Below are 18,196 nucleotides of genomic sequence, written 5' to 3'. Positions count from 1 at the left end.
AGTGACTTTTCACATATTTTAGCACATCTCATGTATACATTTTTTTTTTCAGTTTATTCAATTGTGAAATTTTAATTGCCTTTAACATTCGATTCTGCAATTAGAAATTCTGCGGTACTAATTGATGTTGAGTTCTCCAAGTAGTCATAATTTCGATTTATGCTCTCTTAATATTTAAAGCTAATTAATTTAATTTGAAAACTTAAATAGAACGCAATTCAATTCTTCTTTCTGTTGCATAATATAGTTTTTTAAGGATTTTTTAACTATTATAATTTTTGATAATTAGGAATATTCAAGTGGTTTAATAGACAGATGTAATTTGAATAGCCTTAAATTTGAGAAGAATTTCTTTAAAAATATCTATTGGAATGGACAATTATAGTAACTTTTTGATAATTGATGCATCTAAACTAAGCAGGTGCATAAGTTATACAGTGCTCAAAGAAAAATTAAACCATTTTGAATCATTTTTGATCTAATAATCGGATCTTCGCGTTTTAGAACTCAATCTCAATGGTTCGAAGGGTTGACCTCAAATATGATAATTTCTACAAAGGATATTTTAGGTTACGCAATCAAACACAAAAATGTATTTTCTTCTAATAAACATAATTTTCTTTTCCCGAAAGATTCGAATTTTTGGACCCAAAAAATATATGGGGTGACTATAATCTAAGAAATATGGTCTCAATAGTTTGGACCTAAAAAAATTGACTAAAAAAGTCGCATTTTTAAGATTCGATTTCTCAGAAAATAATTCGACCGATTTCATCCAGATTTTGTATTTTGCCATTCAAAATTTAATTCTTTAAAATGGTGTAAAGAATTGGTACGCCGTGTATAACTAACAATTCAAATTTTTTCGACTATTTTAAATAAAATAATAAATATTTACTTAATGTTATTTTATGCATGGAATTATCTTTGGATGAACGAATTTCATAATTGGATGCAAAAATTTTTCAATTCGCTTAAAAAGTTCGCTAAAAGTTAATTAATTTCCCAGATATGGCGAAATACGGCATATCTCGATAATTTGGATTGCTATCCTAAGCAAACTGAAAGGACCATATTTCCCAGATTGCGGCTGCGCCCTGAACCGTTTAGGAAAAGGTATGGTTAAAGTTATGGTAAAGGTTATTCAGAGAAAGTGCGTTTTTGTGTCTGACTTCGTAACTTGAAGAATCCTCTGCACTGACTAATTTGCATCTTTGAGGTTAACCCCCTCAAACCATTAAGATCGAGTCCCAGAACGTGAAGATCCGATCAAAATTATATCAAAAATTATTCATGATGATCCGTTTTTTATTTTGTGCACCTTACATCATATCATTTAAGGGACTATCATTTAAGGGGTTAAACTTCTGGGTGCATGTGTATTTAGTATACGCTCATCAGCAAGGTGTAAACAAGCAATTCGAATCTAGCGCTTGCATTGGAGCAATTTTGAAAGTTTCAAATAAGAATAGCGATTTTTCGGTTGTATTTACCCAATTTTAAAAGTTTTAGATAAGAAGAGAGAATTTTTAGCCAAATTGACAGAATTTTAGAAGTTTCAGATTACAATTTTGATTTTATAAAAAAAAAATTATGATTTTTTAGCCTTTAACAATGCACCCTTGGATCGCCTGTTAAAGGTTAAAAAAATGTTGTAAGTTTAATTTATTGTTAATCTAAATTGTTATGTTATCGTTAATCCCATGTTAAAACGTTAACTTTTTTTTCCAGATCCCAAAAAATAAGAACTGGTGTTGGAAATCCACTCAATCGGAAATTTCTTAAAAACATGCTTAGAAAAAAAAATGATTCCTATTTTTTTTTAAAGATCATTGTTATCATTAAAATTATTCGAAAAAAAATGGACGAAGTTTTTTTTTTTTTTTTTTTTTTTTTATGGTTAATTGAATTTTTCACCGACATGCCTGTCAGCTTATATATTAAGTTCACGTCTGCCATTGCTTGGCGGCAGTAATTTGTGGTGATGAACTGCAAGAAAAGATTGAGGAAAAAAAAAGAAGGAAAAAAGAAATATCAGCGCCAACAAGACGACTTCAAAAAAATTTCGTTCTACCATCGCCTTAACAACTGCATTGGATTAAGTTGTTAAGAAATCATCTGTACGTCCCCAGGCATTGGCTACTTATAAAAGAGGTATGTTAATCCCCTCTATTCAAAATGTGCTCTGGTATTTGATTACCAGAAAAGAAAAACGTTACATTTATTAGTGGTGTTTGTTTTTATTTCGCCAATCATTGGCGGCTTTTTGGAGAAAAAGGAAAATGAATTAGTCTTCTACGGGTTCCCCTTTATATTGAATAAGATGGATGGCTTCTTTAGGGTCCTTTGTGAGTGCTGTGATTACTTCCAATTTGAATAGTTACCCAGGAATGATTTGTAAGGATGCTTTTAAAGGGTAATATTTGCCTCAAGGTTACTTTGGAGAGGTGTTTTGTATAGCGATATGCTCTTCGACATTTGGAATAAGGGAATGGATTCTGTGTGCATTAGTTTTATGAAATGATGCCATTCAAGTGATGACTCAATTCATTTTCAATGATAAGGTCTTAATTAATTAGGATTAATATATTTTTTTATGAGAAATGGCATTTGATTAGACATTTATAAATAACTTTATCGTTCTAGTTCAGCTGTTTGAATCTAATAGTTTAATGATTTTGTTAAGTATTTCGTTTTTTACGTGAGGTTGTTGATCATTGACACTTTTTTTTTTATCTTTGGTTTTTACAAGAGAAATTATGCAATATAAATTTTAAAAAATAAACTCATGGTTTTTTTTCCAAGAGATTAACTTTGGTTGAAATATGAAGTAAATAAATTAATGTTCTGCTATTATTATAAGAGAATTTATAGAGTGGATTTAAAAAATAAATAAAATAAGCACGTGATCTATTATTTTTGCAAGAGAACTTACGCTGCAGAAATTTTATAAAAATATTCATGGTCTAGTGCTCTTACAAGAGAATTCATACAGTGGAAATTTAAGAAAATAAATACAAAATTGAAAGAAAAAAAACAGCAAATAAACTCGTGCAACAATCAACAAGTTTTGCAGAAAATTTTATGTATTAAAAAAAAATTTGAAAAAAACTAAGCTTTTTGAATTTAATTAAATATTTCTGATCTTTTTCAAATAGCTCAGTCTCATATGTGCAGCCAAAAAAATAAAATAATGGATTACTCTTATTTGAACTATTAGTCGAATTTTCAGTTCGAAAACTACTCAGGCAATGTCTAAAATATGTCTTAAAATATGTATAGCAGTTAAGTGGAACATGCTAACTTTGATGCAAAAACACACTTTTTCTCAAGATATATATATATATATATATATATATATATATATATATATATATATATATATATATATATATATATATATATATATATATAGAGAGAGAGAGAGAGAGAGAGAGAGAGAGAGAGAGAGAGAGATGTTTTAATTGATTTAGAATTTTAAAAACAAATACCTCGGAACAACTCTCGTATCATATACATTAGAAATCTTAATACTAATTTAACGTAATTAATCACGATTAATAATTTTAAATTGTTAATTTTTACAATATAAAGAAAATGTTATTATCGCGATTCAAATCTGAAATTCATCTTTGAATTCAAATTCAAGTAGGACACCAGAATAGCTCGTAAAATAAAAATAACATCATTATTTTTTATTTTCTTATTTTGCATTATCAAAAAGGAAATAAATCGCAATGAAAAGAAGAAAAAAGAGCTAACAAAGGTGAATTTTGAAAAATATATTTGTCATGTATGTTTTAAAACTGAAATTAAAAAAGAGTTTTAGAATATATTTCTGAATTCCATTTCAAATCTATTTGCTTTTAAAACATATGTTTTTGAAACAAAAAAATAAATTTCTTCCTATTTGCAATGTTCCTACGTTTCTCAATGCAAAATTCAAACATTTACGAACGTAAAATTTAATGAGTTTTTAGATGCAATAATTTTTATTTACTTCTAAGTGTTTTAACAAGAATAAAACTACCCTTTCATTTTTATTTTTCCCGCTTTATTACATGCATGACAAAATGCTTAAAAGTGGTTTTTAAAAATGAAAATATAGCAATTTATGAATTAAAAACTCGAAGATAAATAATTATTCGACAAATCCCCTGACGTCAACATAATTTTAGCTCGATTTAAAAAATAAATGATTGAATTCTCACGAGTAATCGGAAAAGTTAAATTTATAGTACCTTTAAAAAATAAGCAAATTCCTCTTATTCTAAAGAAGTAATTTACTTTCATACTTTCGTTGAAAGAAAGGTTAGACGAAATTTATTTCGAAAAGCGATTTTATAATAATTGCGTTGAAATAAAAAGCTTAAATTATTATTTAAATTACAAATTTGTATTTTGTTATATTTCAGAGAAGTAGAATTCCCTGAGTAACAGTTTGTAAAGAGCACAATCTCAACCACAATATGGCTGTATTTCACAATTAAAAAAAAAAAAAGCAGTTAGATTTTTGCAAATCCCTAGTTGTTACATATCGCTTTAAAATAGAGATAATAATTTGTTTTTTGAATTATAAAGCGCTTGGAAACGGATGCATGCGTATTTTATAAAATAGGATTCTTCATGAATTATTTATGAGGAATTCATTTAAATATATTTTTTAGGTAGTTTTATAAAAATGAGAAATACAGTTTGAATACCTTTTATGCAATGTTTGTTTGCTAATTACAAAACAAAAAACTTTGGGAGCGTTAGTTTTTAAAGCTTATAATTTGCACAATAATCAAAACACTTTTCAGAAAATACAAAATTTAGAGTTTTATTAAAAATATATATAAATTCAATAGCAATTTAATAATTAGTTTGGAAAAAAATAAGCATTTTTCAATTTAGAAATATAGATGAATAAACATCATACAATACACAAAATAAGTTCACTTTTTTTGCCGGTATAATTTTGATTTTCGACTATTCGCGAAGAAAACATTAAAAAAATTATAATTATTTCTTTAATTTCATTATACTAAATATTTTTTAAACTGTTTAATTGCATTTTCAAATAAATACAAAATAATTGCGGTGAAATTCGAATATTTTTACTTAAATTTCAAAAATAGAGTAGAACTCTAATTGTAAGTTAACCTGACAAAGTTTTTTCATTGTTTCTAAAACTGCACTTATTAGAAGATTTTAGTGCTTATGAATAAGCATTTTTTTTTTAAAATAACGTTTTTTTTTTTTTTGCTAATAAATGACTTATTCATATAAATTACGCTATTTCTGTAAGCAAGCATTATACACATTTTTCAATTAAATTTTGTTTTTATAATGAATAAGAAGAGTTTTCCGTTTAATGATTTGTGAGGAGTAAAATACGCAGAGTTATGTCCAACTTTGGACAATTTTAATCTTGAAATTTGAAAAGAGAAATAATTTCATAGTTGTTTAATTTTTACGTTTTTGGAGAGAGAAAATTTTACTATCACAGATATTAAAATTAAGTGAAGACTTTTAAAAGTAAGGAGAATTATAATTTCGAGGTCAGTTTTAAAAAAACAGAGCAAAGCGATTATATTATCCTTCTGCACATCACAAATTTATTCACATCTGGTTATAATTAAAATCTTTTCATATGTAATTTACAAAACCGAGAAATAAACAGATTATATTGCAGCACAAATTTTGCTTCCTTCGAGAAAACGTATGTTTTTAACAAAACCAGAAAAAATCATTCACCTATTTTGATTTTTTTTTAACCTACAATTCATGAAAAATACATTTATAAAGAATATGTTATCTTACAATAAATAATTTAATCTTAAAATAAGAGTTTCAATGTATATTTATGCAAAAAGTAAATGCGAAACAAATGCCAGAATATTTTGGACTATTAATGTATAAGAAAGTACTATAATTAGCCTCAGCACCCAATAGCTTACAATTTGTAAAATATAAGTGCAGAAACATTAACAATCAGTATTAAATTAAGAAATGACAATACTGGGCTGTCAACTGCTACACGTTTTGCAAAATAGTGGTAGACAATCAAAACAAAATTTTCAGGGTTTTTCGTAACTGTAGGGGAGAGTGTGGTCAATTGTAACAGGGTACGATTGTAACAGAGCAAAAATTTCGAGTGTCGGGTTCTAGATTTGGTTCATACGTGGCGCAGAAGGTGTATTTAATAAATCTACATGTACACCCCTGCTGGTAACCATTTTTATGTAATTTTGAAAGAGTTACATCACAAAAGATATTTTCACGCTACGTAAGTACTTTTTTTGGTATTAGAATATTATATTGTAACAAAGTAATTTTGTTTAAACAAATAAAAATTATTAACCGAATATGTAAGTGGACACCTTAATTAACGTTTCAAAAAAAAAGATTAGTTTTGTTAATTAACTAGCTTTGTTTTTAACAAATGAAGCTGAAATGGCGTCTTGGGGACGATTGTAACAATAAGTAAAGGGACGAATGTAACAGCTGAAAATAAATAATCTTATGTTTACAAACCATCAATTAACTCTTTAAGAACCACCAATAGTTTCCTATATCATTTAGAATATGTTGCATGTGCATTATTTTATTGTCACCTTTCACAGCATTTATTAAAATTTTTAACCCCTTAAAGTTAAAAATTTAACCCTTTAGGTCTCTGCTCATTATTATTTTTTACTCCTAAAATATCACTACTATTTTGACCAATAAAAAAAATATATCACAACTATGATAATATGTATAATTAACTATGTTTTAGTTGAATTTATGAACTGTTACAATTGACCCCGTAAGTGGGGACAATTGTAACAAGTGCACGACTGTCAAAAATTGTTAATAACTAATATAATAACATTTAAAATAAGGTATTCGTTTTTTTTTCTAGTAGAGGATAGTCTACTTCACTCGTCTGTCAATTAATACTAATAATATATTGGAATTTTTGTTAGTTAAAAATAGTTAAGTAAAAAATATTACAATTGACCCCTTTCTCCCTTACCAATATTTTAAAAGCCTCACTACGAAAGTGCTGGAATAAAAATTTCACATAAAATTTCGAACCATTTGCGTATAGTGGAAATGCGTATAGTAGAAAATAACTTAAAATCAAATTTACAAAGGAAAGAATACAGTAAAACAAAGATTTAACTACCACTGGAGGAATTTCTTCTAAAAATTGTAGTAAGTTGGAACTTCTGAGATTGTATAAGAACACAAAAATTTGTTCACAAGGACACATCGCTCCAGTACTGCAACAGTATATCGTAGTAAATTAGTGCTATATGTTCATATTTTTGTATTTGGATTACACAAATCAAAAAAAAATATCTTTTTCAAAATGTCTCTCAATTATGAAATATTTTTGATGATGTTGATTGATTACTATTTGTTGCATGATTTACCATTAGGTGAAGGAAATAGTGGTTGTTCGAAGAAAACAGCGCTTGAAGAAATATATTGTTGAATCATTGTAGGAAATAATTGTTATCCATTTGTTCAATTATTCTATTGCTTTGATTGATGAAGTCAACTAATGTAGAGAAGCATCAAACTTGATAAATAATAAAAAAAGTTTTATTTTTGAAAATATGGAGCTCCAAAGTAAAGAGGAATCTTCAGTTGTATGTTCATATGAATTATTAAATATAATAAATTTTAAAAATGTCCCAGAGAGTGTGGCTGCAAGGGAAATTCCCACAAGACACTTACGCCCTTCAAGGAATCAAAAATGCAAGTGACATGTATATACGTTAGAATAATTTTTGCTAAGGAAAGTTAAGAAATCCATGTATTGGCTATTAATTGATTTATTTCATTGCCAAGGCTTTTTTTCTTAAACTTGTGCCTTCAAATATGTGGGTGGTAAAGAAAGTATGAGAAATAATAACGAATTTTAATAAAGCCAAAACACTTAGTAGCTTTGTGACGATTTTCGAGTTTTATGCTAATGTGTAATGCACATGTAAATGTAATCTCTATAAATAAATAGTATTCTACATTTAATTCAAGGTTGTGGTATAAAAGGATTGCATATTACAGAGATGCCAACTTGCTCCGGACAGCAAATATATATTTTAAAGTGGTAGTTTATCAATTGTGATTCTTGGTTTAATAAATTCAATTTAGTAGATTTTTATCCACCACTATTTCCAAATAATTTATAGGCTTATACAATTCACCACTTTGAAATAATTATGTCATGCTATACCTTTTAAAAAGCAAGCAAAAATAGTTAAAAATTTGCAAAATTTACTTTGTAGTATTTACCGTTCTTTTAATTATTTCGGCTTATCCGGAGCAGTTGGCATCTCTGATATTATATCAATATTTTTATTTATTGAGAAAGGTATAAAGCAAAATAATAATTTAGCTTTTAAATAAAAATATTTTAGGCATATTTTTCCGTAACATTCTCTATATTTGTATTTCTGTTCTTAGAACGTACATCATTCCATTATACATCAGTTAATACACACCAATCTTCGTTCGATATTTGCCCCAGTAACCCGCATGAAAGTCTGGACGACTCAATTCGATTTCTCGTGGTCGGGTTGGTCCGGTCAAGTTTTCGATTTTCGAAACTCGACTCCGTGAGAGCACGATGACGAACTCGAAGACTCTCCTTCCCGATCAAACTCAGATGCAAATGCGGACAGAGGACTTAATTAAACGGCACCCGCCGTCACCCCCTCACACCCCCCGCATCACACAAGCAGGTAGTTAATCCCGCCATTGTTGACGACGTCCCCCACCCATCCGCGACACGAGACCCCCGGTTCCTCTCGCTCTCCATCCTCTTCTTCTTCTTCTCTTCTTTAGAAGATTAGGCTTCATCACAATGGCAACACCTCGTATCTTGAGCCGCCAGAAGCTGACAGGGGAAAACGGGAAAACTGGAGCTGGATGGCGTCTTAATTGAGCGGGCTTTTCCCTCCCATCACACGTGGAGGGGAAGGTGATATCACGTGAGGGTGGAATGGTTTTCCAGGGATTAAGTGGGGCATGAATGCAGAAGATATGGAAAACGGGGGTCTAAAGCTTTTCAGTTTGACCTCCTGGTGTTAAAGAAAACTATCTCAGTGGCGGTTGCATATGTATATGTGCAAGCACAGAGATTATAGGGGGATTTTTTTAATTGTGTATTTTTTTAGGGTCGGAAGAAATATATTGTTCTGAATCAATAATAAACCCAAATCGAGGAAATGTTAGTTAAATGGATGCCATAACTCGGGAGAAACTTTTCATCACAAATTCTGTTTCACCTCCATTACTAATTTAAAATTAAAAAGGATGAAAAGTAATTGATTGATAAAAAATTGAGGAAAAAAAATCCGCTACAGGATGAGGTAATAAAGAGGACACCATACTATGGGAGAAATTTTTCATCGCTAATTGTCTTTCACTTCCATTGCTAATTGGAAATTAAAAAGGAAGAAAAAGTGAGTTCAAACAAACCTAGAATAAGCCATGAAATTTCTAGTACTGAAAGAAAAAAATTTTTTAAATATCAAATGAAAATAAATTATGAGAAGATTACTTAGGATTACGCAATGAAGTTCTCTTCCAAAAATTTTTTTTAGCATTTTGATATTTTTAAAATAAAAAATTTTAAGCAATTGAATTTTCATGGCTTATTCTAGGTTAGTCTGAACTCACGTTTTCTTCCATTTTAATGTCCAATTAGCAATGGAAGTGAAAGACAATTAGCGATGAAAAATTTCTCCCATAGTATGGTGTCATCTTTATTACCTCATCCTGTAGCGGATTTTATTTTTATTTTTTTCAATTTTTTGGGCAATGTATGAGATACTTTGTTTTAGAAATCACCTCAATCCTAAAATCAGAAATTTTTCTGGAATCTTTGTTAGAATAGTAAAATATAATTCCTGAGACAAATAAAGAAACTAATAAAATGACCACTTCAGAAACAAGAAAAAGAAAACGAAAAGACTTACTCTAGTAAGAAATAAAGGAAACAAAAAAGTAATTCTTGAGTCAAATAACGGAATTAAAAAAGACAAACATAGGATATAAAACAAAATTTTCTTAGATAAATAAAAGAATTAAAATGATAACAGACAAATAACGAAAATGAAAAGATCACTTCCGTGGTAAATGAAGGTAATAAAATTTTACAAATATATAAAATAAAATTATATCTTATTTTATTATAGGAGATAAATAAGTGACTAACCAGGCTATATGATGGTCAGGGAGCTGACTTCATTTCAAAAAGGTCCAGGGTTCGAATCCCAAACAGAGGCATAGATGCCCCCCCCCCTCTTTCTACTATCTTCCCTTCTTACTGTGTAAGTAACGCTTGTCCTTCTAATATGGTGATTTAATGTGATGATTAACATGGTGATTAATATGGTGATTAATAATGTGATTCATATGGTGATTAATACGGTGTTGAGTACTCAACACATCTTCCCTTCTGATACCCGAATTACGAATTTCAGTATGTAGATACTGAAGAGATAAATATAAGTAAAAAAAAGATAAATCCTGAGACAAATAAAAATATTGTACAGATTTTTTCAGTTCAGTTGGAAATAAGGGAAATAAAAAGATAACTAAGAAAAATAAAGGAAATAAAATGGCCAAACATAGGAAATAATACAATACTTTCTGAGATAAATAGAAAAAAATTAAAAAGATAACTCCCTAAGTAAGTAGAAGTAAAAAATAACTACTGATACAAATAAGCGATGTGAAGTGTTAACTCCTGAAATAAACAATGAAAATAAATATAGAGAGAGAAATGAAGAAAATAAAATGATAACTTCAAAGACAAAAAAAAGCGACTTACAAGAAAAACAACGAAAGCTAAGTTATAAACCCTGGGACAAAAGTATAATGCCAAAAGATAACATCTTAGACTAATTAAAAAAAAATAAAGAGATAATCCCAAGGATAAAAAATAACTTCTAAGCAACTTTGTAATCTCAAGTGTCATGAATGCACAAATCCAAGTATTTTTGCGGGTATAAAAACTTTCCTCCAAATAATTTCACAATAGTTTTCAATTCAAAAAAAAAAAATATTGATAACGAAATAGTATTTTCAATTATTTACTTCTATAAAATTATAAAGGCTTACTTTTTCAGTTAAGTAAATTCTAATAAGTGTTGTAATCCATTAGAAATTGAATAATTTCCTCTCGAATCTAAAACTTCTTCTTGTCAGTTGAATAGATGAAATTTCACTGCAATTCACATTCATTGTAAAAACCACTAAACCTGAAAAATAAGAAATATATATAATATTAAAATATACAAACAAAAAAAAAGTTATGCTAGTTTAGCATTTTTTTTTAAAAAATTATAGAAAAATAAATTTTTTATGAAATTAAATAAAGCTATTAACTTTATTAAATATTAACAAATACATTACATATATTCTCACATTTAATTATCTAGCTAATCTCCAAAGTTGTTATTCACTTCATTATCAGAAATTTTAGATTGTTACAAACCATAATATCGTTCAAATTAGTTCCGAACTTAATAAGGTGCTAAGTTGAATCATGTTATCGTACATTTTAAGCTACACGATATTATGGTTTAAAACATGGTTCAATTTATCACCTTGTTAAGAGTGTAGGAAAAATGCATTGTAATATTATTCGGCTTTGAATTGATTTTTCTGAGTGTTGAAGTTCAACCTTTAGTACTTTTTCGGACAACAGCAGTTCCTAAAACATGCGTTTTTGTAAAGATCAAATTATTCAACATGATAGTTTTTAAACAGACTTTTTATTATGTCAGGATTACTCGGAACCACGCATCCTGTAATAATTTATTTGCATTTTGATATTTTGAAAACATTTCAGCTTTTTGAACTTCACAGCTTACTAAATGTTTACCTGAACTTGCTTTTCTTAATTTCCAATGTAGGTTAAACAAAATTTACCATAAAAAGTTTATCCCGTGGTATAGTTCCTTCTATGAGGATGATATAGCAAGAGAAAAATTTTTGGTCACAAATTTTCTTTCATCTCCAGGAGTAATTGAAAATTTAAGGAGCAGAAAAAGTAATGAAATTTCAAATGCCAAAAAGAAATTTTAAAAGTATCAAAATGAAAGTAAATTAGATTCATGGCCTACTTTTTACCTGAACTCGTTTTTTCTGTATTTAAAATTTTAAATTTGTTATAGAGGTGAAAAAGAATTTGCTGCGAAATGTTTCTCCGGTGATATGGCGTCCTCTAAAGCAACTGGTTTAAATATCTAATAGCCAAGTATAATTGCAACTACCAACGCTCTAGCGGTGTTAAATTTCCTGATGTACCCAGAAAATTCATATGTTTTAATGTAACGTATCATTTATTTGTTTACTTTTGATCTCAAAATTTCACTTTGACTTTTAATCAAACTCTTTGGAGAGCCAAATGGAAGGTAGTTATTTTTCCTTTCTGCTAAAATGTGCTTACATGCAGCACAAAAACGATGTCTTCTCTTGTAAAAATGATAAACAAATCTGATCTTTACGAACGAAAAAATTTGCTTCTCTTTGGAAAAAAAATCAGAAATATGTAACTGTCAAATGGCAACAGTCTCATACTTTTTTTTATTAATTAAATACACAAATATGCAACAACTGGCGCCGGCAATAGATATTTCAATTTACGGAAATGGATAAACCGATAAATGCAAAGAAAACTTCCTGTTGCCAGATTCTCCTTTCAAATTCCTTCCCCCGCTCACTGTTGCCACCCTCGACATGAAATAAAATATTAATATAGAAGAAGCAAGGAAATAAAACGTGATCGCGGGTGGAAAGGGTTCACATTTTTTCGAAAATCATTCATTGCGGTTAGCATTCTAGGCTCCAATGGAAGATGAGGGTTTTCATTTTTTTTATCCAAGCGAAAATGAAATATAAAAAAGAAGGAAAAAATAGAATAAATGGTTTGAGGACGGAAAGGGGTGAACTTGCGTTCATTTTTGAGAAAGAATAGGGGGGTCGGAGTTCTTGGTATGACGTCTTCGCAAATGTTGGAGATGTCGTTGGTTTTCTTAATAGATGACTAGGTCGCGAGGAAGATTATTTGTAAAGTTGGGGAAAAATTCGGGTAGTTTTAGGGAAAAGGGAAAAAAATTACTGTTTTATTTTCATTTTGCGAGGAAAAAGGGTTGTAAAAATTCATTGCTTTTCAAAAAGTTCCGAGATTTCATTTTTGTTTATTGCATTTCTTTAGATGCATCTTTCAAACTTTCCAGCAGTCAAATTGAGGAGAAAAATGAGTTCAAAATTATTCTCTAAAATCCAGTATACATTAAAGAAGATGTAGTTTTTGTAAAGAATCACTGATTGAGCTTACTTAAAACTCAGTTTTGCTGGTTGCATTTAGAATACTACCAAAGGTACGTCTTAAGCTTCAAATTATATAATTTAATAACCGACGTTGAGCCGACTGGCCTGTGTAGGGGTTAGGGAACTGCTCTTGCATCCGAAAGGTTCTGGGTTTGAATCCCGGGCAAGGCATGGATGTTCTTCCCTTCTCTGTACTATATGTCCTCACTGTGGGAGAAACGTTGTCCCACCTAACATGGTGCCCCTGAAAGAGTGGCCAACAAATCTGGCCTTCAGGTATGACCTAGGTTATTATCAAGGTGGTCATTGGAAAAAATAATAATAACCGACGTTAAACAGCCAACCCAATTTTAAGTTTACGGCTACCAATATAGCCATGTAATTTTGAACCAGACCCAGAAGACATGGAAACTCTTGGATTTGCTTATCGGGAGAAATTTGCCTTCGTGGAAGATTGCTTGATGGAACTAACTCACATTTGCGTTACACGGAGAGGAAAACCTCACACGGTTAGCCTGATAGCAGGGGGACTCTTACCCATGATCCGCCTACCACTGAGGATACTGTGCGTCAGCGCTGTGGTCATTGCGAGCCAGGTGCGGCCATCGACCAGCCATTCCTGGAATTTAACCCGGTTCACCTAAGTGGAAGGCGAACGCTGTATCCCTGAGACAAAACGGCTCTTTCATATTATACATGAAAAAAGTATTGCAATTAAGTCCCTCTCCTCCACCCCCGAAAAAAGTTTGCTCTTGTAGAAGTAGTAGTGCTTTACTTACTTCGCCCTAGACTTGCATAATGGACTTTTGGCGACGGTCTAAGAAGCAACCCTGAGAATAATCCGAAGACATGCCCTCATAATTGTGATCTTCTACAGAAAAAAAAGACTCCTACGCTTTGTTAGCCCAATGACTTTCCTCGCAAAGTCGAGCATTTTATGGTACAAATGGTCAGCAAGGACCAATACCGCGCGTCTTCAATCCTTTCGCAGGCAGATCAAAATGGGACACCCGACCGCTCATTGACCGCCGCTGCCTCTGGTATTTGATTTTCGTGATCTACTAGGAACCGTGTCTTATGATCAGTCAACTGTGGGACTGTAACTATAAAAATAGTCAGGTTTAACGAAAGCTCTATGTAAGATGCGTTTATCAATATCAGTAAAGAAAATTGCTGATATAAAAATGATGAGGTAAGCAAGAGAAGAATGAATAATATAAGTAAGAATGAGGTAAGTAAGAATTTAAGAATTTCATCTAACATTTAAATTTTACAGGTTTAAATAAAAGTATGTATTTATGGAGAGGTTGATAAGCACAACCATAGTGCAGAAACAAAAATTGTACTGAAATTTAAATGTGTCGATTTCGTTCCGTTCTAAATGCATCGTAATGAAGAAGAGTCGTAGAGATAACTGTAGAGATAATTCTGATCCTTGTAGCCATCCCTATGTCTTCGTTTAGTCTGTTTTCTATTCAAATTGGCATATTCTGAGTGAGGGAAATAACAATACAACTTGGTAGCAGTTTTCAGGATTCCCAATGTTGCATTGTGATAAGAGAGGTCAATGAATGTAATAATTAAAAGACACCGATATATTGATTCCTTCAGCATAATTTTAATTGAGTTTAAAAATATTATTACGTCAAGAGGATGTTTAAATACTGTTACCACAACAATTCCTTTTATCATTAAAATGTTGGTAGCACTTTTAGAAGTTGTGAAGCATATTGAACCATAATATCTTTCACATTTACTGCAAATTCAACATGTTGCTAAGTTGGATCGTATTGTCTTACTTCTAAATCATAATATCGTTCAAATTTACTGCAAACTTGATAGGCTGCTAAGTTAAACTATATTATCTTGTTTCTGAATCAATATATCCTTCAAATTTGCTGCAAACTTAATATGCTGCTGAGTTAAACTATATTATCTTGTTTCTGAATCAATATATCCTTCAAATTTGCTGCAAACTTAATATGTTGCTGAGTTGATCCATATTATCTTACTGCTGAATCAATATATCCTTCAAATTTGCTGCAAACTTAATATGTTGCTGAGTTGAACCATATTATCTTACTGCTGAATCAACATATCCTTCAAATTTGCTGGAAACTTAATATGTTGCTGAGTTGATCCATATTATCTTACTGCTAAATCAATATATCCTTCAAATTTGCTGCAAACTTAATATGTTGCTGAGTTGAACCATATTATCTTACTGTTGAATCAATATATCCTTCAAATTTGCTGCAAACTTAATATATTGATTAGTTGAGCTATATTATTTTAATTTCGAATCATAATGTTGTTCAGAATTTACTGCAAACCGTATTCTGAACCATCACATCGTTTAAACTGACTTCAACTTATTTAAGTTAAACCATATAATCTTACTCGTAAACTTTAACATCATCATCATATCTGGCTAGACAGCCCAGGGTGGGCCAGTGCCTTCCTTTGAATTCGAATCCACTTCTCTCTACTTTTGACATTTGTTCGCCAGTTTTTCTCCTTTAGAGTAAGGAAATCAGTCTCAACTAAATATAAAGATAAAACGTTCCATGTCCCAAATTTCATTTCCAAAAGGCGTTTTCCAAGTCGTCTCCGTAAGATCAGCCGTGGATTCTCTTCTTTAGACTTCGTAACAATTTGTTTTTTATAGGATAGGGTTGTTAGCCTCATGCCCAACCCCCAACCTGGAGGACCAGGGTGTTCCTCTTGGTCTGGTGTCTCCCCTCCGACCTGTCCGGCTTGGGTGACCCTACCAGTAGCTAAGCTACAGCCGGCATAGCTCTCGGGATCGACAACACACACAAACCACACCACCACGATAAGGTGGGAACACCATTGGTGCAGAACTTTAACATAGTTTTAAAAAAAAATTCCAATTTTAACATATTGCTAAGTTAAAAATATTATCTCACTTCTGAACCATAATATCATTCAATTTTGCAGCAACTTTAATAAGATGCTAAGTTTGATGATATTATGTAACTTCTTAAATTTAAGTTCAATGTAACACCTGAATAAGAAGACTATAGCTGTTTTGCATCGTATAATGTTTCAATGTTGAGTTACTATTTCTGAGAATAGAATTAACAGATTGAAGAATAAATTGAAAAATATAACCACGAAATAAAGTTTCAAAATTCTATAAATTTGGTTTTAAATTTTAACTTAGCAGCGAAGATAAAACTACGAGTATCTTAAAAACTATTGCAAAAATATAAAAATCCGGAATTTTTTTATAAATTTTATTTACAAATCTTACTTTGTTTTAAAATTTAAAAAAAAATCAATTCTTAATTTTGAGATGGTCCCTCAAAACACAACCAATGTGATGCACTATGCATACATTCCCTGCACGTGTTACTTTTACATCCTACTAAAGAGTTGCCGAAGAAAGCAAAATCCCGGTCTTCTTTTCAGGGAAGAAAGCATCTCTATGCTGTTGCGATAAAAGCATATTGACGTGCTTCCATACATGCATACCTAGTACATGGCAGCACATTTTAAAAGGGGGGGGGAATGAATAAAGTAGGGGGGAAGAGACATAAAAGAAGAGCACCACATAGAGTAGACGAGGAACACTTTGAATTGAGAGTTGGGGGGGATGAGAGTTTATATGAGGAGAAAAGGAGAGATAATTTAACTGAGACTGAATTAAAGAAGTTCTTTCCAGCTTTCGGGGAAAGATTTCAGCCGACATAAGAGAGTGCAAAGTAAGTGAGAATGAAAATACGGTACTGTCGCTTCGAAAAGAGGTAAGAATGGTAAAAAGGAAATGTGGTAGAGAGGAAACAAGGAAAATTTGAAGATAATGTTTCGAATTAAAGGGGAAAAAATGGTATTCTTAAATGAAATTTGATAATTCGGCAACAAGCTGCTTTAAAAATTCCCATTAAGGAGCGCGCATCCTAAGAAGTATACGTAAAGTTAGGAAAGTTGGAAATTAATTTATAAACCAGCTCCCTTTTTTGCGCATAAGAAAATCACAGCGTCTGTAATTGCAATGAGCTTCAGCAAAATTGTTAGAATTGGCCGTTAATTTATACTGTCAACTCCTTTTTTTTTTTAAAAAAAAAAGTCCATTACCCATAATTGCAACGAATTTTAACAAAGTAAATAGAATTGATCGTTATTTTGTAGCGTTTTTTATCTCAATGTGGGGATATGCACCCATATCCTGGTGGTTACAGCATCAGGCTACGGACACAAAAGCAGTGGATTCAATCACAGTCACGACAAAAAAAAAACTCTCTTCAACTCTTTCTACACTGGTGACCATGGACGACGAACGCGTGTCTCTGTCACTCCTTGACTGATGACAGCACTGCACTATTTCGCCGCATTTCACTGTTTGCCTTAATTCGACAAACAAATCGTCTGTATCTCAAACAGTACCAAACCGGACTAAAGATATTGTTGACGACAATAAAATTAATTTACAGTCAGTTGTCATTTATTTATGAGAATAATCAACTGGTAGACCTACATTTTCATGGTCCTGTTGTGATCATAAATTTATTTTTACGGTCAGGGACTGGAACATGTTTTTACCTGTCACTCTCCGTAAAAAATTTGTAATGCTGATACATTTTTGTTAAGTGTACAATTGAATGTGTCATCTAAATTAAGGTTGGTTTTTATAAGTATATAACTGATGAAGTTTATCATAGATCCCTATTGAATTTTAGGACTATCTTAAAACTAAAAATCGTCTAAGGGGGAAAGTCAATTTTTTTGTACCACCAACAAATTTTCAAACCAAACAATAGATGATGCAATTTTACTTCAATTATTACTATTTGGTTCAAGATTGTCAGGAATTAATTTTAAAACCTGGCAAACTTATTGAAGTTCATCA

At 30.8% G+C, this 18,196-nt stretch overlaps 1 long non-coding RNA gene across 3 annotated transcripts in view; it reads right to left on the bottom strand.

Annotated features, from left to right (window-relative positions):
- The window catches only part of LOC110282747 (uncharacterized), a 386,528-nt gene that overhangs the window by 179,350 nt on the left and 188,982 nt on the right, over window positions 1–18,196 (bottom strand). For all 3 annotated transcript variants that reach the window (XR_015432450.1, XR_015432449.1, XR_011636063.2), the window contains exon 2: window positions 11,107–11,246. This is a non-coding gene — a long non-coding RNA (uncharacterized LOC110282747). The remainder of the gene's footprint in view (window positions 1–11,106; window positions 11,247–18,196) is intronic.

Source organism: Parasteatoda tepidariorum, chromosome 3 (assembly GCF_982258835.1).
Source record: "Parasteatoda tepidariorum strain Cologne lab strain chromosome 3, Ptep-v5.0, whole genome shotgun sequence".
NCBI lineage: Eukaryota > Metazoa > Arthropoda > Arachnida > Araneae > Theridiidae > Parasteatoda > Parasteatoda tepidariorum.
This window is presented reverse-complemented; position numbering and strand designations above follow the sequence as displayed.